This window comes from Strigops habroptila, chromosome 9 (genome assembly GCF_004027225.2).
Source record: "Strigops habroptila isolate Jane chromosome 9, bStrHab1.2.pri, whole genome shotgun sequence".
In the NCBI taxonomy this organism is placed as follows: domain Eukaryota; kingdom Metazoa; phylum Chordata; class Aves; order Psittaciformes; family Psittacidae; genus Strigops; species Strigops habroptila.
This window is the reverse complement of record NC_044285.2, coordinates 5,316,993-5,337,872: the sequence shown is the minus strand read 5'-3', so window position 1 is coordinate 5,337,872 and position 20,880 is coordinate 5,316,993. Positions and strand designations below refer to the sequence as shown.

Genomic DNA, 20,880 nt, shown 5'->3' with positions numbered 1-20,880 from the left:
CGCTTAGAAATCCTAGGAGGCAATTTACCACCAGTGAAAACTGCAGTGCAGGATTTTATTGTCACAAAATGAAGTGGTTGGCCATCTCACTCAAGCAAAACTAGGAAATTCTGTTTCAAAAATATCAAAATTTTGTTTCAACTGAAAATGCATAAACAAATTATTTCCACAACTTTTCAAACTGCTGTTGAGGACACAAGGACTCCGCATTCCATCTGCGGATGAAAGTACATGTTGAAACATAGACCTTGGCTCCATAAATCAGTTCTTCTGTTAACTCAGTCCTCCATTGGTGCAGTACCTGGTTACTACAGAACTATGACAAGTGCAAACTCATTTTGAGAGTCAATGGAAATAAAACCCAATTGAGAAGCTGATAGGTAGTTCCTCAGAGGTCTGTGAACCTGCTTTTGAGGATTAGCCTACATTCATGAAACTACAATGCTCTTATCTCTAGCAAAGTTGGTCTAATGGAAGATGTACATAGTCTTGGCCTTTGTTGAAAACATCCACATCTATTTTGGGAAGCGTTTTTGAATGCAGCACTCCAGCAAAACTGAGGCAGTGTGTCAGTATGACTGAAATATAGTCCCAGGAGTTACTGATAGTGAATCTGGACTCTGAGCATTTATCACCATGGTCAAGAGAGCAGTGTGATATAGGAAAACATGACATTATGAATGCAACAGATAGTCTCTGAGTGAGAATAATGGTGACGGTTCACTATAGTTAGATGGCTTAGGAAACAAATCTCCTCATGTCTGTAATTTCAATGGGCAAAGGCTGCAAAGAGCTTCCAGTGGAGCAGTCCTGGAGTTCTCTCAGTAGCCACTAGTGAACATGCTGAGAAACCTGGCTTCTTGGCAACAGGGAATCCTGAACCACCATCTGTTCATGCCAAATTTTTTCTCCTCAGGCACAGAATATTCTAGGACTTCGGTGGTATTTTTCTGGTATTCAGTCAAAATGTGATTATTCAGATGTAGCAGCTAATACACAATGAATGAGCTCAAATTCCGCAGTAACACTGTATTAGAAGCAGAACAAAATGTAGTTATATCCAGGATATTATGGTTTTCTGACAAATGCAACTTACTCCAGAACTTGGGGATTGTTCAGCAAGCATAACTGCTAGATGTTAAAAATGAAGAGTAACGTCAAGTCAAATCCTTTGAACATAGTTTCTAGGCAATGTTAAAAATTAATCTATAGTTATTGTTCAGCAATCAGTCCAAAATAACTACAGACCTGTTTTGAAAACAAGTGAATGAGGAAGACATTTTGTAGTTTTAAAAGCAATACAGATGACTTGTGGCCTAAGAAAAGGCCACGTAAAATGATTCTGAATAGAAGTGTACATGCCTGTATGCAGGTCTGTGTATATTAAAGAGACAAAAGAATTAACAATGATAGCAAAATATAGTCAACAAATGATGGAGAAAAATGCAACGGCCATTTGTCATGAATATAAGCTGCTGCTGAAAAGTGTTCATCATATTTCTGCCTTCCCTAAGACTAATACAAATGTGGAGAAAGTGGCATGACCCATTGAGCTGACATTAAAAGCTTTAAATTGAATTACATTGGCAGAAACCTTCAAAAATTGTCTTGGACGAGAAAAAAATTCATGACAGAGCATAACAGATGTATGAAATTAAGAGCGTTTAGGAAACATTATCTTTGCTCTATGATGGGAAATGTTTCTAATTGCACTCACAGGGTGCATTTAAGATGTGTTTTTATTTAAGAAATGTTCTTTATGATCTGTAACGGATTTTCTGCAGAAATATAGGCAAAAGAATAAAATGCATATTAAGATATGTTTTTTGCAACAATCAACATCCATTTTCATTGTTCAATGAAAAACTGTAAACGCAAAATTATTGAATCTATAGGAGTAGGATGAGAAGAGGGAATCTTATTGGATAATGAGGAACCTGTACACCATACTGATGGATGTAATACTCCAGTGCTCATGGGTGGTCTTATATCTCATATCACAATTGGACTGTGAGGGTTTCCCAGTATATCTGCACCTTACTGTATGTTAAATGTTACTGCTGTTCTTTTCCTGGCTAATGAATGCTAATTAAATCCAGTAATTGAGATGAAATAGGAAATACTGTATGTGGATTTCAGCATTATTAATAATGTCTGTGCTGCAAGGCTTTCCCAACCAGAATTCAATGTTCAAAATCCTCTTCACACAGTGAAAACTACATAAAAATGCAATGGAATTTCTTTTCTTGCATATTGCAGAATCTCAATTAGCTCCTGCTGTGTCATAGACTCCCATAGATTTAATATGTATTGAATCAGATTTGAATATAAGGTATCTTCTAAAATTACACTTTCCTTTTGTCTTTACCAAGAGGCTCATAAATGGAGTTTTGCTAATGAATAAATACAATGTGCAAGGTTTTTTTTACTGCTTCAAATGGGAGTCGTCAGTTTAAGGACAAATAGGACTGTTCAATCCGTGCTGTAGACTTGCAGCATTGAGTATAAACTTCTCAGTTCCTTTTCACTGCATACTTTACCTGATTTCCATTATGATGGGACTTCTCTGCTTCTTTTTTTCCACACAAAGGGAAAAGTTCATACTTACAGATGCACATAATAACCCAAATATTACAAGGAGTCTGTCCAAAGTGGAATATAGATGAAGCAATTAACTCCCTTGTCTCTAGAGGGGATTAGAATCAAAGTGATGAATTTATTCTATTTGGACATTCTGCATTTCTAGAATGTTTACCATTTCAAACCAAAATCTCTGAGACTTGCACGTGCCATGTTTCTAACATTCCTTTTCTCATTGGCTTCTGTGGAAGACAGCACACTTGGAACTAGATGTATTTCTGGTCTGAGCTGATGCATTTGGGTCTAAGCTCCTGTGCATCTCATCCAACCCCATATTTTTTTTCTCATTTGACAGATCTTTTTGAGCACAGCTTTTAAATTCTAAGTCAAATTTCTTTGCTCTGTCTCAAAATATGTAGAATCACAGAATCACGGAATCATTTAGGTTGGAAAAGAACTATAAGATCATCAAGTTCAACTGTTACCCCAGCACTGCCAAGTCCACCACTAACCCATGTCCCTAAGCACCACATCTACATGTCTTTTAAATACCTCCAGGGATGGTGACTCAACCACTGCCCTGTCCAAGCCTGCCCCAATGCTTGACAACCCTTATACTGAAGAATTATTTCCTCATATCCAAACCTCCCCTGGTGCAACTTGAGGCCATTTCCTCTTGTCCTATTGCTTGTTATTTGGGAGAAGAGACTGACCCCCACCTCACTACAACCTCATTTCAGGTAGTTGTAGAGAGCTATAAGGTCTCCCCTGAGCCTCCTTTTCTCCAGTCCAAACAGCCCCAGTTCCCTCAGCCGCTCCTCATAAGATGTGCTCCAGAACCTTCAGCAGCTTTGTTGTTCTTCGGACATGCTCCAGCACCTCAGTCAATATAGTCAACTATTTGAGAGGTCATCTGCTTATACACAGAAGTGGATGCTTGCACATGGGACTCAGGCTGTGAGTGATCTACTGAGTACTGGAATTTGATATAATTTATTGAAACTGCTTTTTTGGAAAAGGATACTGATACTTTCTACTTGCATATCACTCTGCATATTGAAAATGTTCTGTGAACATGTCTCTGTTGTCTGTTTTCAGTGTGCAGCATCCTTGCCTTAGAAGTGGAAAAAATCTAGACTGCAGTGATTTTCTGGTGACGTCACAGATTTACTCCATACCACAGATCATGAATCAGAAGTTACAGCTATAAAAGCCATGTCAATCCATTTAAACTAAGTATACAAAAACATTTTGCATTTGCTAGCCTTAGATGGAAATAGAATAAACTATTTCTTTGTGGTATGCACAAGAAAATAAAATGTTTACTAATATCAGAACTTGTTCAGCCTGTAAACAGTGAAAACTGACAAGATCTGGATGATTATCTCTGACATAAATTTGAGCAGGGAAAGGATTTGTTGCAATGGAAACTCATGCTAGTGGAATAAAAATGACCCGAGTTGTCTGACGGATGTCAAACTCAGTGGAGTCCAGGATGACTTAGAAACATTCAGGCTGCATCAGAGAAAACAAATTGGCTGAATGAAATAACCTCTCATTTGGTTCTGTATTTTTTGTCACCAGCAGTAAAACTAAATAAATAAAAGAATACAAAAACACTTTCCCAACTTTCTCCAAATGAAATCATCCAACTATGTGAGCATGTTTCAGGTTCATTGCTTATACTCGGAAAGGGGAAAAATATCAATACGTTACATGAATTAACTCAGAATTACAATTGTTCTGTTGCAGTCACATAACCTACACTATAAAGTTTGTGGTTTGATTTCTTTCCTGGAGGATGTCCACCGGTAAAAAGAATATGCAATGAGTAAGTAACCCACCAAATGCTGTATATGTAAAAAAGGAAGGCAAACATTCTTTGGAGTGCAAAATTAATTTCAAAGACAGTAATAGAGAGGAACTGGTAAATAAAAACCTAGACAGAAAACTGAGAACACAAGTTAAATGGAGAAAATGCTGCTAGCTAGGAACAAAGATCTGATTGCTAATTGTATCAAACAACATACATAGCTCTGAGCTGAGCCATGAGGAGCTGTCAGGAAAAACTGAGGAAGAGTGCAAGTCACAGGCCAGAAAAAATCATCCTAGAGTATTGCAAATGGCCCAGAGGCTGTAGGTTGGGGAACACAGGATTAGTTTAGGACTTAATGGCTTTGTGAAGGCTACATGTGCAGTTAATGCATTAGACCCACGAGATCTAGGCCCAGATTTTCCCTTTATTAATACTTGCCCAAGAATTGCTTTGTATTTAAAATGATTTAAGAGCATAGCTTTTCAAAATGAATACTAATTTCAAAATTAAAATTAAAAAGACAGGACTGATTATAAATACTTTTATCTTTGAAGAAGTGAAATTAGGTAACCTTCAGGAAAAAAAAAATAAAATAAAATTATGTAGTATAGTTATATATGTTACATATACATTAGTGCAAATATTCATTTTGCCCTGATAAAGCAGGAATGAATCGGTGTGCCAGCATGTACCAAATGAAATCCTTCTCATTCTTTGAAAAAATCCCTTTCAAAGTTGTTATTTCAATAAGCCATTAATTTCTGGGTTAGCCTATGTGTTGAAGTGCCAAAAGCCACATTGAAAAGGATTATATATTTCATTCAAAACAAGTAAAATTAGGAAAAAAAAAAAACAACCCAAAAATAAAAAAGTATCTTACCCTTAGCCTGAAGAAATTTTTATAGCACTCATTTGGAATCCCTGTAGTTAAAAGATATTCATTAATGGTTTTTATCCAACATGTTGCATTTTAGAAGAGAGTAGACAAAACCACTGAAAATATTTCCATCTTGTACTTCAGTGGGTTCAGAAAACTCACTGGACACAAGAACCCTTCTAAAACTTTTATTCATACCAAACCTTCCGGTGTGCACTTAGTGCTAACAATGAACACAGTGCAAGTGTCATTAACCCTGTTGTGTTGTTGGAAACTGAGGCACAAACTCAAGGAGCTATGTGGGGGCAATAAGAGAGCCACAGTTTCAAACGCAAAGCCATTCCAGCATGAATAATTGAAGCCTAGTTATCCATCAGATTCAGTCAGATTCTCCCTTGCAATGCAATCTTTATCCCTTCTGGAGCAAGCATCAAAGACCCCAGATTTCTGGAGAAGAGTCTCACACCACAAGCAAAGAAATACTGTGTTCTTCTTCAACATACAAACAAGCACCAATCACTGAAACAAATAGTTCAGTGAATTATGAACTACCTATTTTTCTCAGTCTTTTTGTATTACTGAAATGGAGAGATAGTTTTTTTAACTATTTCCCAGATTACACACACACATTTGACACTGACATAAAGGTAGTGCAGTATGTTACTTACTATGTCTCCCTTTTAAATATAAAGCACTCACCTCCTGCAGAGAAGTCTCCCATCACTCCTCAGGAGCTGGCAGCAAATGGAACCAAAAAATTTCAGGGTTCATTAAGCACACAAGCGTTCTGGTAAAATCAAAGATCACCCTGGAACCCCCTTGAACGTATTATAGTTACCATTAAAATCATCATCATAGTATTTGAGGTTAGTAAAACATATTGCTTAGGCTATAAAACATTCTAAACTAGTATCCCAAATGTCTTGCCTCAAGCAACCACTTAAATTAAAGTTTCAGACAGCTGGCACTGGAATCAAAATAACAGTTTTGCACAAAGAGATTGGATAAACATGATTATTGTTTTCATAATTTATTTTGTCAATGTGCAGTATTGTGCTTTGATCCGTCCATTGTACTTGGGCATGATTTCTTTCACTTTTCAACAGGTAACTATATTTCACTGTGGGGTTTTTTTTTCCAGAAAGCAATCCTAATTGATCTGCTGCTCTTGAATAATCTAATCCCTAATTAGTTGAGTCTGAACATTGAGAAAGGCAGCATTGTGTGCTTTCATTAATTTCCATAATCTGGAATTTTTGTTTGCCTGCCTCATAAAATCTTTGGGTTTTCAAGGAGAGGCTCATGTAACAGTATCACTACTTAGAGGATGGAAAAGGGGACAGTTTTCTGGATCTTTGGTACAGCATGATTGCAGCAGCTACAAACACACAGTTCTTAATTAAAACTAAACCCATTTCCTATTTTCCTTGAGTAACAGCTTTTAGAAGATGTTATTCCTGCATTTATTCCAGTTCAGCTGCTCCCTGCTTCTTTGGTGCTGTGAAGATGATATGCTCTCCTTTAAGTTTCTCTTTAGTCCAGAACATCCCAAATTCAAGGCATGTTGAAACATGTAAAGTGCCAGAAATCTACTTCAGCAATCTCTTAAGCAAACACACATTTTCAGAGGCATATCCCAAATGATTTTATATTTAATGCTCTCTTCCAAAGCCAAAATATGGCTTCTTCAACAAATCTCAAAAAGATTTCTGCATTGTTTTACCCAGGTGGTTAACCAACAGAAGGCGTTCCCCAAAATGCAAACCTTTATCCAATGTTGACACACATAATTAAAAAAGAAGAACCAGGGTTAAAATAAGCTCCTGCTTTTCAGGCACAGGAAGGTGTTTGGACACTGATGGAGAGTGAAACAGCACTCTCACAGTTCATGTTTTCTTTTCTTTTGTAGCCATTCCTTAAAGAAACATTTTCAAATGTTGAAAAAATTCTGATTTTGGTAAACGCTTTTCTTGCAGGTCCCTTTGAAAATTGTCACTACAGATCTTTCACTTAAAGGGGAAATTAAACTATGACATTGTCAGAACTGGGGTCTCCTGCCTCAGTTTACGCAACTGCAAGTTGGAGATATAGAAACGCATTTCATATGTACAGCATTCGCCTGTTTCAAAGGGATGTTATAGAGCTTGTCAAGACTTGCAAATGACTTTGAGTCATTTTGTCAAAAGTATTTCATGGACAAAATGCAGCTCTCTCACAAATATAAATTAGGAATTACCCTCATTAAATTTAGTGGGATCAGTATAAATTTATTGCACATATGGGACTGAGAGCAAAACTCATCTCTGTTTATGCAAGCTAATTGCACGTGTTTTGCTAGCATGAAAAATGGTCAGTCGTTCTCACATTTGTGAAAAAGATTAATCAAGCCAACACAGACCAAACAGGTGCTGTTCAAGATTGCCCTTTGCTTTCCACACCTGCAGTAAAATAACTTTTTCTTCTCTGATGGGAAGTCCACATGGATATATGACTGCCAGAGCACCAAAATGTATAACCAACCTTTCTGCTCTGGAAGGCAACCCATTAACCATCACCCATTGCCTTAAACAGACCTTGACTGGACTCAGATCACCAAAGGTCAGTGTGTTAAGACATTGCATCAATGCATGGAAAATTTTGGACACAGATCAAGGGAAGAATAAGCTGTTGAAAATCTAAGAAAATTGCGTATACTGACATTCAGCCCTTTCCTTTCCTTCCTTGGACATGTCTCTGTTGCTTTTAATTAAGCTCTCAGATTCATAGCTTGGAGAACTTTAATAACTGCAGAAAGTGCTTGCAAGGCGAATTTTTCACTTCTAAGAAGGATCCTTGGAATAAATGTTACCTTCTAATTTATAGGTAAACTTAACCTGATTTTACCTTTACTGTAATATATTGCATGGCCATTTGTGAACAACAGACTGATGACATAAAAGATTTTAACTTTTAATAAATGGTGAAAATGTTGGATCGCACACCTCCACCACACTGTAAGCATAGTGCCTGCTGATGAATTAATCTAATTAACAAAGGTGAAGGTTTATAATTGGGGTTAACTAGAATTTAACTGGTCATTGTTCATATCCCCCATTGCATTGTCCCCTAAGTAACTCACTCTGGTAGCCCTCCATGGTCCCTCGACCCAGCATCAAACTCAGGGATCAACCAGCTTCAAGGAAAAGTAGATACAATCATATTTCCAAGACTGTAATAACAGCAGAACTTAATCGTGTGATATTTTTATACTGTTTGGGAAAGAGACCCTATTTTTTCTTACTCATAAGCCCAGAGTATTTTTAAATAGTTCAAGTCCCTGTAGTACTTCACAGTTTGCAGTGCAGTTTAAAAAGTAATACATCTTTTCTTAGATGTACCCCAGATTCTGCCTTTTAATAGACATGATAATGAGATTCTGTGTCTTCATTTCCCAGTGTGCAGAAAGCTCAAATAAATCTTTGATTGTTCACAACCCTGGAGAAGGCTCCCAAGCCCAGGAATGTAATGATGTTTCTCTAAACAATCATTGCTAATGAAATTTAAGTGTATTTAAAATATATAGATGCGCGTGTGTATATATATTAGTACTATCAGAATTGGGTTTTATTCATTTTGCTTTGTAAATTTGAATCTGATTGCAGTAAACTTAGCTCTCAAGAGATTCATTTCTAGGAGAAGGAAGGTCCTGAGTTATTTCTCTGACCTGCAAGACACACATTGAGCTTCTGCTTCTGAGTGAACTCCCTCTAATAAGGAAATCAAGGGATGTTTAAAAGAGCCATTCAGCAACTTCTTCATAAGATTAGGGACCATGTCCCCAGGCCACTGCTGAAAGCGCCATGCAGCTGACTGCAGTCAAACTGTTATAACAACTTTGAAACAACAGGGTGTCCAAGTAACTCAAAAGAACTCTAAAGGGCAAAACAGGGGGCATAGGGATGGGTAATAAAGGATTGAGAAGGGGGTGCTTCAGAAGAAAAACAGTGAGGTTTCTAACAGTTTTCATTATCTGAGCAGTAGTTTAACCTTCTTTTTAAAAGGAGACTTGATCAGAAAGTGCTTCCATACCACCATCCTTTTTAAAGCTTATATGTAAAATGCCCCACAGGCTGATACCTCTCTCAATGTCCATGCTACTTGCTATCACTCTGTGAGAGTTCCTTGCACCCATAGCTGATGAGACTGCTAATGGGAATTCTTTCACAGCAAAGCATGGAGAACCCAAAACATTTAATCATCAGCCTTACAGACAATAGTCCTAAGAAAATACGGAGAAGATATGGTACTCAAACACAACCTGTGGCAGGTAGGATTGGCTTGGTGGCTTATTATAAAACCCAAACTTGGCAAGGTTCAGTGCAATGTTACTCGATATCAGTCAAAAGCACGAATAAACCTGGCCTTGGCTGTACGTGCTCTGGGCACCTCTAAACCTCTTTGCCAAAAGAGATGAAATACTGTGGTTTCCTTTGGCTACCGTCAGACTTATGGGTAACTGCATTCCAAGATAAAACCCATAGGGAACCTTGTTATAGTAAGTTATACAGCCATCAGCATTCACCTGTTGAGTCGTCATTCTGCATACTTTGATGTAGATTGTTGAATACCATTATCGATGTTCAGCAAAAGCACACGTGACATACTTGTCCTCAGGAAAAAAATGCTAATGACTTACATCCTCTGTAGCTGTTAAATTTGTTTTAAAGGTAATCCAGGCTGAATGGCGTCACTTTATTTCAAGACACAAATTTGCTGACAAAACTTCTAGTTTATTTCCATTCCTTTTATATTTGTATGTATCCCAGGCATTTTAAGGAAACGAATGATCATGCCCATTCCTAATTTTTACCAAAAACTGACACACTTCAGAAATTCAGCAGGAAAAGCATTTGGATTGTAATGTTCCTCTTGTCATAAAGAAGCCTGATACGACTTTGAATATCACTGACTTCTAAAGGTTGTATCATAGAGAGGTTTACAGAAGATAGCAACTTGCAAAGCAGTACGGAAGATAGAAATCTCATTCCTAGGCAGGAGACCACCTTGAGTATGGAGGGTGGGAGAAAAAAGCAATAGGATAGCTGTCACAGCCTTCCCTCCCCCTGAGATCATTTCCTGATCTGAAAAGAATTCCCTCTGCCCCACCGATTCTATATGGTAGCATCAATATGCTCTCATAAATAATTTTCTTTTTCTAAGAAAAGGTAAAAACATGAAATATTTCTTCCTGGCTGCAGGATGGAGGGCTGAGCTGTTGGTGCTCGGTTCTGATGTGAAAAATAGAGAACTAGGCTCTTAGTGGTGGCAAATGAGCATTATCCCATTGCCTGCATTACACTTCACATATAGGGAGGTTATGTTCAACCCATAGAACAATCCTTTGGATAATTTTGGCATAAATCATGTCTCCTATTTAAACAGTGGCAGACATCACAGAAGGAACTAATATCTCTTAAAGCCAAGATTCAATAGGATGAAATCAAGGTCTATTTTAACAAAACTTGATAAAGAAGAGTGGAGTTACCTATTAACTGGAACACTTAATGATGACACAATGATGCATTTCTCAACTTTGGAGGAGGTGGCTCTCAATTTCTTTCTTCTGCATATGGCCTGAAAGTAAATCGGAGAAAGGCAATCAGAAAAGACAGGGGGAACAAAAAAAGAAGAAATAAAAAACCAAACATAGAAAGAATAAATATCCTCAAAGCCAGTTAATTCTTGGAGTGGTCCTGGATAATCAAAAAAGCTGTGGCTGACTATTGTTTACAAAACCAAGATGGCCTGAGAGTTTTGGACTCAGATAGGCCAAGACAGCAAAGTTATGACCTGGCCCTATCTGGCAAACAGCTGCAGCCTCTTTTTAATTAACAGCATATTCCTGCCTTGGTTCAGCTTCTATGGTTAGAAAGGTGTTTCCCAAGGAAATCAGAGTAGGGATAGAATAAGGAAAAAGGGAAAAGAAGAAAAGGGGGAGGCAGGGGGAAGGTGAGTTCAGGAGGGCAATGAGGCGGGGGTTAACAACGCTGCTTAAGATCAAGGGCTGAAGTGCTGAGATGCTGCCAGACTTGAAAACTTTAATTTACTGTCACTGTTAGCCCCCTTTGAGGTTTATGGTGGTATTTATACACACAGCATCAATCACATGAAACAAGGAGGGGATTTATAGTTTGTTTTAAAGACTGTAAATGCAATGTAATGCAAATAGCATGCCTCATGGGCATTTACATTTAATGGGAAAATTACAGATGCAAAAGATTGGTAGAACAAATTTTAAATTGACTTTATTACATCTAGTGCTTTTCAGAGAATACTATTAAAAAAAAAACAACATGAGGAGATATGGTAATGGAGTTCTACACTGTAGCTTGACAGCTTAAATTCCACTTAACTGACTTTGCTTGCATCTTTCTGTTTACATTACTTCTTCCAGTAAGTTTGGCTGGCAAAATCTCTGGATCGTAAACTGATTAGAAGCTTTGATTCTGTTTTGTTTCCTTTTTGGGGTTGGAATATGTAATGTGTAAAGCTGATTGTATCTCGATAACTGTTTTTAACTAAGGTTCATCATCAGAATTGCTTAATCTAGACACAGTCAGGAATAGCTCTTCAAATCTATTATCGTCTTAATATGTGACTATACATGCATTCTCCTTAATTTGTATAATCTTCCTGTATCTCCCCTATATCTCTATAGATACAATAGAAAAAGATGACTGCATTACTTGGTCACTGGTGAACATTCAGAACTAATCACAGCTAGTTGCAGAAAGCCCATTCTTTCTCAAAAGAGCTATATTTCCCAGTATTCCCCTGTGGCTCCGAACACTTCTTCTGGAATGGGGATTGTTTGCTGTTGGGGTTGAAGGTTGTTATCATCAGTTGTTGACTTATGGTAGATCCATCTGAAAGGTGTTGGTGGGCCTCAAACTTACCTTCAGCAGACCAGATGAAGCCCTAGTTCAAACAGGTGCAACACTACTTGCTTCAGGGAAGCTGTGCCCAATTAAATGAGGGCTGATTTGTTTCTAACACCCTATAATGATTGCTGTATTCCCCTCCCATTCAGGCCTCAAATGAGCAAAGAATTTTAAGGTGTTTTTTAAGCCCACTCCTATTGAGTAAAGCACACATGTTGGGTTTTAGTCTGGTTTTAAGCCGCCCACACAGCAGTCTCTCTACATGCAGAGACCTACATTTATCTAGCAGGAGCCTTCCACCCTTTGTTTCTTCAGATTTCCAAATCTTTACTATCGCCTAACATACCACCTTTGAAGAGTTTTTCCAGTCATTCTCATCATACTGTATTTTAGCCAGAGCATAATCAAATGATGATTTGACCTTCGAAGAACATAAAGCACCGATGTGGTCAAAGATTACTAGAGCTTAGCCTATTAGGATTGTGTCTTTCCAAGATTTCAAGCACAACCTCCCTGAAATGCCATCCTGTTTCTTTGTTTCTGTGCATCATGAGACATATGCATACATCCTTGAGATACCCTTTAATCTTATCACCAAAAAGTGATGATTAAGGAAGGGGATGATTTGCCATTCTTTAGCAATTCAGCTAATTCAATTAAACTCAGTGAAATAGTTGTGATCTACAAATACCCATCCGGAACTTTTTTCTGTGTCCTTATCTTCAGCATCTGTAGGTCTCCCCTTCATTTAATTAGTGATAACTTAAAGTAGACTAATAACAAACTATGTGGCATCTCAGTGCATTTATTAGTGGGTCAGACACATGTTTATTCTTTGTCTAGTTCTGAAAGATATATTCTCCAGGTGTTGTCACCCATAACAAATACAGCATGGCAGAGAGCAGTCTATATTAACATTTGAGCTAATACAAACATGCACTGTTTAAGCAATTCACCTGAGATTGAGTGCCTTACTGTTGTGACTTTTGTTTAAGGTTGTAATCCCATATGATGACATTCTCTTGCGCAGAAGTAGTACTTTAGCACCATGCTTGGCAATGTCATGATGATGAGGAAACCATAGATTCCGGAAGCAAGAGCAGAAGGGAAACAAACTTTCACACTCAGGAGCCTTTAATGAAGTAAACACACTCGAATGTTGACAGGTAACTCACAAAGCCACCTACCAGATATGTTCCAAATTGAAGCAACGCTTACAAACAATGCAAACCTATCTGTAAGCAAAATTTAGAATAATTTTAAAGTCAGATTATCCTGTGATAGCCATGTACATAATGCCTGAGCAGACACAATGGTTTCAAAACAGGGAGGGAAAAGGCTTCTTTTCCTCTTGTGCAGAAGGCTGTGCTTCCATTTTATATCTGTTTCTGATGATCCATAAAGAAACTAAATTTAGTGCAAGAGTGAACATCATAATGCAGAGTCCTAACCCTACAACACTGCTGAATGTCGTTACATTACCTTTAGGCACTATAAGTACCACTGTTCTCAATAAACTACTCACCAATTTTAACCACAACTGGAAGAATTTGGAGTGCTGAAGCTAATATTATGGTACTTGTGAACACATACACACTTATGTCCACGTAACAATAAGTAAATCCATGTATTCATGTGTGATTAGTTGTCACACAAAACTAGTGAATTGTTTATTGCTGTGAAAGGCTACCTAGACAAACGTGCAAAAATCACAATATTTGGATCAATTTCACAACCCCCAAATGACAGGTTTCTACAGAACTTACTGAAATAGCAAATTAAAATTGCCTTCCACCCCCAAACCATCTTTCGATGAGAATTGAAACATTGCTTCTGGAGCTAAAAAATTACACTGGCAAGATATGTACAGGATGGAAAAATTAATAAAATATTAGACCCCTTAAGTTTCAAGTAGTTTTGTCTTTCTTGGTAAACATTTCTCACATCTCCAAAAACAGACACTATTCAAAGTTTAGCCCAAGCTTCTGAAAAAGACCGTTTACATTGCAGCACTCTAGGATGGTCACGTGAGTTTAAAGATGAATACTGTCCAGATAGCACATACCAGCTGCCAGTTACTATGTGGTAGGATATTCCCTCACCTTCTGTTTTTGTTTTATGAAAGATTGTGATCTTTTAAAATGGCAGGTTCCCTCCATTCCTTCTTCTCTGCGCACAGTGAGACATGTCATCTGATACTAATTTGTACTTGCTTTGTGTTTTGACTTAATTTGATTAATAACTATATCCTTTAATGGCAGTGTGACTTAACAATATGCTATTATGTTGGTGCACTGCACTTCGGCACCTAGGAGCAATTCATCTGCATCACAGCAACATTTTGAAACTAATTCAAAGAGGCATTATTCTGTACCTCCTTACCCCAGGGTAGAGGTCTGCTCTTCTACTGGAATTGCCAGTTTAGAGCTGCAGGCCAAATCTGTGTTGAATTTATCCAAAGACTTCTTAGCACTCACATTCCAGCCTGAATATCTGTAGAATTCTTTTACCCCTTTTCTCACTCACATATTATTGATTGTCCTTTGTGCCTTTTAAAGTTCCCCTACGCATTCATATTTTAGGTATTTTAAAGAGTTTAGTAGTACAATACTTCAGACAATGGCAAAAATGAAAGGAGAAAGAGAGAAGCTAGCAAGAAAGAATTTATCACAGCCCAAATTACAAGTATAACAGAACTTTATGGTGTCTTAAGAGATAACACATGTTTTCTGTTGTATAGGGTAAAACTAGTAAATAAGGTTTAACATGTCTGCAGGGAGGCAGGGAAATCCAGTATATTCCCAGCAGCTCCAGATAGACTCAGGAGAAAGGAGAAGGTGTAATTGCACAAAACCAAATGTGGATTATCAACATCAACGCCAGAGAAGCATCTCACATTAAAAGAGACAAAGACAAAACTTAATCTACGGCAGTGATAGGTTTTCTTGCTCGTGTTACTGAAAAGGCTTCATTCCCTAATGAGAAGGGAAAGGGAAAAAATGAGAGGTTTCTTAAAAGATTTCAGGTCTAAAAGAATGGGACTACTCAAAGCATTGCAAAGAAAACAGCATTTGGGAAAAAGAGGAGGAAGTGTTGGACAGAAAAGGGATGTATCAGAGTTGAATTTCCATATTTCTTACCTGAAGTCAGTAACAGCTGTTCAGGATTCTTGTCTCTGTAAAAGAAAGATTTAAAGTAACACCCACGGTACCACAAAGCAAACCTATCTGAGTATTGAGGCAGTTAAAGGATCAAACATTTACAAATAAATAAATACATTTTAATAATTGCCCTTACAGCGGAATCAATGCCAGTAAAGCTCATACATGATGGTTTCCTTTGTATTAGACCAATGCTTGCCACGTGCCAAAACATAAACCAGATTGCATAATATGTAGGTTTTTCATAATTTCCTCAGATTAGGTTTTTATTAATGCCTGTCAACAGCAAATGATAGGCATGTGTTGCATTAACAGCTGCTATAAGCCATGCCAATACTGACTTCTCTGCAATTCTAAAGCCTGAAGGAAGCTTAAAAGCCCATTGACTGAAGAGGAATCAACTCCATTTGCATTAAATTTCTGAGGTTTTTACCTTCTATTAGTTGCTTTTTACATTTTCACTAATAATAGTCAATAATTACAGGGATATTAACAATCATAGGGAATAAACAGATCTGATTTTCTTCTCCAAGGTGTTCCAGTCATCTCTGGTTATTTTTAATCTTCCTTAGATAATTTTGCTAAATTATTTTCTTTTTCTTTCTCTATATGAATAGTTGAAAAGAACTCCTTATCTCCAGACCTCCTCTACCCCTCCTGTTCATGATAAGCTGTAAAATAAATTCATATTAAAGCAAAGTAGCAGAAAGAAAATAGATTCCATATCAGTAACTGGTATGAGCTAGACCTGTGTTGTCCAGTTTAGAGTCTACATAAGAACCTAGTTTATAGACTGGAAAAAGACTCAAAGCTTTTAATGTTTCAGTTTCTTAAACATCAAGAAAACACTTGATTTAGAGACACTTAAAGGAAAAACAAGACTAAAAATTTTTAAATGGGAAATTACTCATAAAACACTAGTGTCTAATTGGTGAAACGAAAGAGTTCAGAATTGCTTTTTCTATTAGGTAACATTCCCAGCATAAAACACAAACGCTGTAAAAGTTTGCAAAATTCTCACACTAAAAATGGACATTCTATGTTCTTGAGTGGTTTTTTCGCATCATCGGATAACCACTGAAGTCTCTAAAATTTAAAATCTATCAGACCAAAACGAATTAATCTAAAAAAAAAACACTGGTAGGAATATCTGGGGTTAGAAGAACATCCCAAACATTGATAACATGGTATTCAGGGAATTTATTAGTTCGGTCTACAGCTGTTGGTCTGCTATTCAGCTGAGCTGTATATTGCTCATATACATTTCATGGCAGAAGCATTTCATTTTGATGAGTGGAAAGTCCATGAGAGTTTGGCCCAGACTGCACAAATGTAAAACAGAACTCCTCTGTGCTGGGCTGTATATTTCTGGATTCAGCTTAATTAATGTTGCTGACACAAATCCAAGGTTTTGGTGAATGTCCGTCAACCTCAGAGGAATTTCATCCAAGGACAAGAACAGAATAAAGGTAAACAGATACGGATCAACTTTAGGAGAGATCCATGATTTGTGCATGTGCCGCTCTTCCTCAGGCAGAATATATTTAATAAAAGAAGGATTTTATAGGTTTTTTTCCCATTTTGGTCAAACTGAAATAAAAGTCAATATTCTGATTGGCTTCAGTATGGGTAGGAGTTGGGTTTCTGTGATTTTAAGTTTTTAGGGTTATTTTCTTTTAATACTTTCTCTGCCTCTTTGACTCCCTTTTTTATTTCAGGGATGTTGTTCCTGTTACTGTGGCTCTGGAGCCAGCCAGGCATTGCTGCCCAGCTCTGCCCTTCGCAGACACGAGATGCTCAGCACTCACTCAAGCACAGCTCCTGTGGGCAAAGGAGGCAGACCTGGGACATGTATGCTTAAAAGACGGGTTAAGATATCAAGCGAATTGAGCCTAACATTTAGCATCCAGCTTGCCCATCCCCTCCACACAGAGCACTCCATTACAGGAAGACAGAAGACAGACCCTATATATATTTATATTCATAGATAGACTCAGATAGATGGCACCACCGCCATCAACAAAAGAAAACTCTGCAAAAAACCCGTCTCTGTTGTTTGTTCAAGGCAAAATTCTTGAAACTACAACAGGCAATAATTGATGGGACAGGAAATTTCTAGAAAGGCCACTTTTGCCATTTTCACGTTATGTACAATGTCAGCCATTTTATTGTCATTGAGAAATTAATCCATCTGCCTAAGCAAGGCACCGTTTTGCCTCAATCAAGGCCTACACATTTTTTATTGTACTCCACAACCCACGCAGCGGGGAGAGAACTTTCCAAAAGAAAACCTGACAGCTCACTCAGGAAAAGACTGAGTAAATAGATTGGACGTGCACACTGCCTGAAGGTCAGCAAATTCTGGCTCCTGAATTAACGGCAGATCCAAATTCCAGCCACAAAGCTCAGCTCTAACAGCTCCCCTCTGACTCCCCCCCCCAGTTAAAATGGCCAAGACCATTCACCTTCTGATCCCCATCCCTTCAGCTCTCCTAAAGCAAAGAGCATGGTCCCTTAATCCAAGTACAGACCCACCACCTGAGAGGCAAGCCCGGGTGATGTGCTGGGCATGCTTTTTACCCCAAAATGGGAACCCTCTACAGGACTGACCCTGTGGGATCCAATTCTGCTTTTGGGATGTTAGTATTCTGGTACAAGATGTTAAGACCTTTGTGTTTGCAGGTGGTGTGTCAGTGGTTGTTACTATGAGTGGAAAGCTGTTGGGCCATTATTAAGAAAAAGTGACCTGCATTTCGAACAAACCAATCAGTGGCTAGGATTTTGCACCAGCTGTTTAATAATAGTTTGTCTAATAAAATATTCATATTATCATATATTTCCCATCTTAGAGGATGATCAGAATGTCACTTTAATATTTTCCCACTACTAAAATAAAACTTTAATTAAGGGTAAAGATATATTGCCTACGGAAAGCTAAACTGTTTAAAATTATTAACTGCTTGAATACTTGTTGCTATACTACAAGCTGCCATAAAAGAAAAGAAATTAAGTACATGGGGGATTAACGCAATTTTGAAAGCTGCGTTCCCCTCCCTCCTCCTTTTAGATACGCCTAACTGAACCATAACTATTTTTCTCCACTCAGCCAGACTCCGGCTTTGTGGCTTTTTTAATAACCTGGCTTTTCAAGCTTGTGCCCCCGAGAGCCTTTTCATTTCTGCCGCACTACCTACAAGCAAATTTCTTCCAGTTGCTCAACAGCCTAATGCCTCCCTTTCTTCGTTGTTGAAGCATTTCATTGCAGTTTCATTGACGGGGAGGTGTTCTGTTACAGTGGAATCAATAGCTCAGGGCTTCCCAGCGCACCGATTAGCTTGTCAGTCAGAGCCTGGGGGAGGTAGTGTAAATCCCAGAATACCAGGGGCCACCAGTTTGAAAAGTAAGGAATGCAAGGAGCCCGCATGGGTTTTTCTACCACCTGTTGCTCTGCAACATGTGCAAAGTGTATTAACTTCTTTGCTGCTACATGCCTTAAAGGTCAACTGTGATAGGAGCTTTAAGCTTTTGGAATATTTTAATTCATTACAGGAATCAACTTTTACTGATTTGTGACAAAGAGCGCCTTACAAAAGGCATGTTTTTTCAGTGGTTGGGCTTTTTGTTGGGGTTTTTCGGTAGGTTTGAGTTTGGCAACATGTTGGTTCCTCTTTCAGCTTGCTTTTTTTTTTTTCTTATTTAAATCAGTACCTCATCTGCTTTTTTATTATGTAGGAATAGATACCAGTTTCTATAGCAAATGTGGTTCCTTCCTCTGCTCTCCCTTCCATCACAAAAATAGCATCAGTTTAGACAATCCAGGCTGTCATGAGGGGGATATTTTTTCTTTCACCAGTTTAGATTTGAGGAGGATGGAATTATGAAATTTGAAGTTGGAAAACTTCTGCTGTACATATGCTCCTAGTGCAGAAGGCCTGCCTGGTGGCGGCTGTGCTCCCATTGCATTGCCATCCTGACGGAGAACAGAGCAGCTCCAGCTCCTTCTAGCCCTTTTAGGGACCTCTCGCATTGACCAGGAAAAATTAGAGCAGCTAAGATTTGCTCTTAACTGCACATGCCATTGGCCATCAAGCCAAGGGTGTTGTTCAGCTACCTCTCTCGAATGCCTCTGTTGGATAAAAGTGTGTCCTAATGGCTAGGCAAGGTAATACAGAGGTATATTGTCCACACTCATGGTCTGAAGTGGTGAGTGAGCAACACAACTCTGGATCAGCCTCTAGGTCATTAAATTTAAGAAGTGCTCAAATTCTAAGAAAATATAGGAAACTGAAACTCCTCCAAAGACAGCCATTAAAAACAAAGGCACAGGCCCTTTGAGCCAACCTAAGGAAACCTTATTACAGACATTTATTATCCAAAAACCACGTCACATATGACCACAAAAGGAAATTCTGTGCTTAGAGCATAAAAGTCTGTGCTTTGGAAAGGTTTTGCTGTCACCACATTTGGGTTTGCTCACAAAACCTCTACAAACTCACCACAAACCACAAAGTAAACCTGCATGGTGCAAATTGTGCTTATTAACATAATTCTGCAAAATTAACTCAAATAGAGCCCCTTTTTTTTATTAATAATTTTGTCTTAAAAGAACGGCACTGGGATTTTCTAACTAATAGCATAAACAACAGCTGGAAGCTCTGGGTTATCCAAGTGGATTCCAAAGTTTGCATTGAAAATATTAATCTTTTCAGTAGAGAATAACTTTAGACTCATGTCTTTCCACGTGTGAGGAATGAAAAAAAGTTTACATTAAATTAAAGACCCATAGTGAAATGCCCTTTGCTTTAGAGTGAAGAAGGAATCCGAGCTGATTTTCTAAGCTTTTTCCTTTCACTAGTGAATGTAAGCCTGCTTTAATTTTAAAATATAAATATGCATCTTATTCTTTCAAGCATCTTGCTCCAGATTTTTAGTTGCTCAAGCAACACACCAAGAGGATGCAACTGAACTTTTTGTGATACTGTAGACAACATATCTTTTATATCACCTGGTAATAAATAATCCTGAGAATGTCCATAACAAATCTCTCTTTTTTTTTTTCTCCTCTTCCCCTCCACCCACTGCTAGTAGTGCTGTTAATTCAGCAAAATTAGTAGTCTTCTGTTGTCAGAACAAATCACTCCCACTCTGTTATGAATGCGGTTACTCAGCAAGACTACACGTTCAGAATTTAGGCGATGTTTTTCCTCTCTGTTTCCATCTTTCACTTCTTTTCCTCCCCCCTGTATGCACTGCAGTTGTGAACATCTGATACAGGTAAAATTGCACTGGGTGATTAGTTAAATTCAACTTTTGACTGCAGAAAAATACTCCATGTCTTGACACTTCTTTCACCAAAACCCCTGCCTGGTGTTGAATCAAAGCACTTGCAATAAAAGCATGCTATCATATATCATTTCACCCATTTTAACCAGTAAGTGTAATTAATTATTTCTTTACCTTGCACCTTACAGACAGTTACCTCAGGCATCTGAGAACAGGTCTGCTACTTGTAACCACTTGAAGCTT

The 20,880-nt window shown here is 38.0% G+C and overlaps 1 long non-coding RNA gene across 2 annotated transcripts in view; it reads right to left on the bottom strand.

Annotated features, from left to right (window-relative positions):
• Positions 1-20,880, bottom strand: part of LOC115613190 — a 141,794-nt gene that overhangs the window by 104,535 nt on the left and 16,379 nt on the right. For both annotated transcript variants that reach the window (XR_003993299.1, XR_003993301.1), the window contains exons 2-3: positions 15,334-15,368; positions 10,798-10,886 (exon numbers count right to left, since the gene is read on the bottom strand). This is a non-coding gene — a long non-coding RNA (uncharacterized LOC115613190). The remainder of the gene's footprint in view (positions 1-10,797; positions 10,887-15,333; positions 15,369-20,880) is intronic.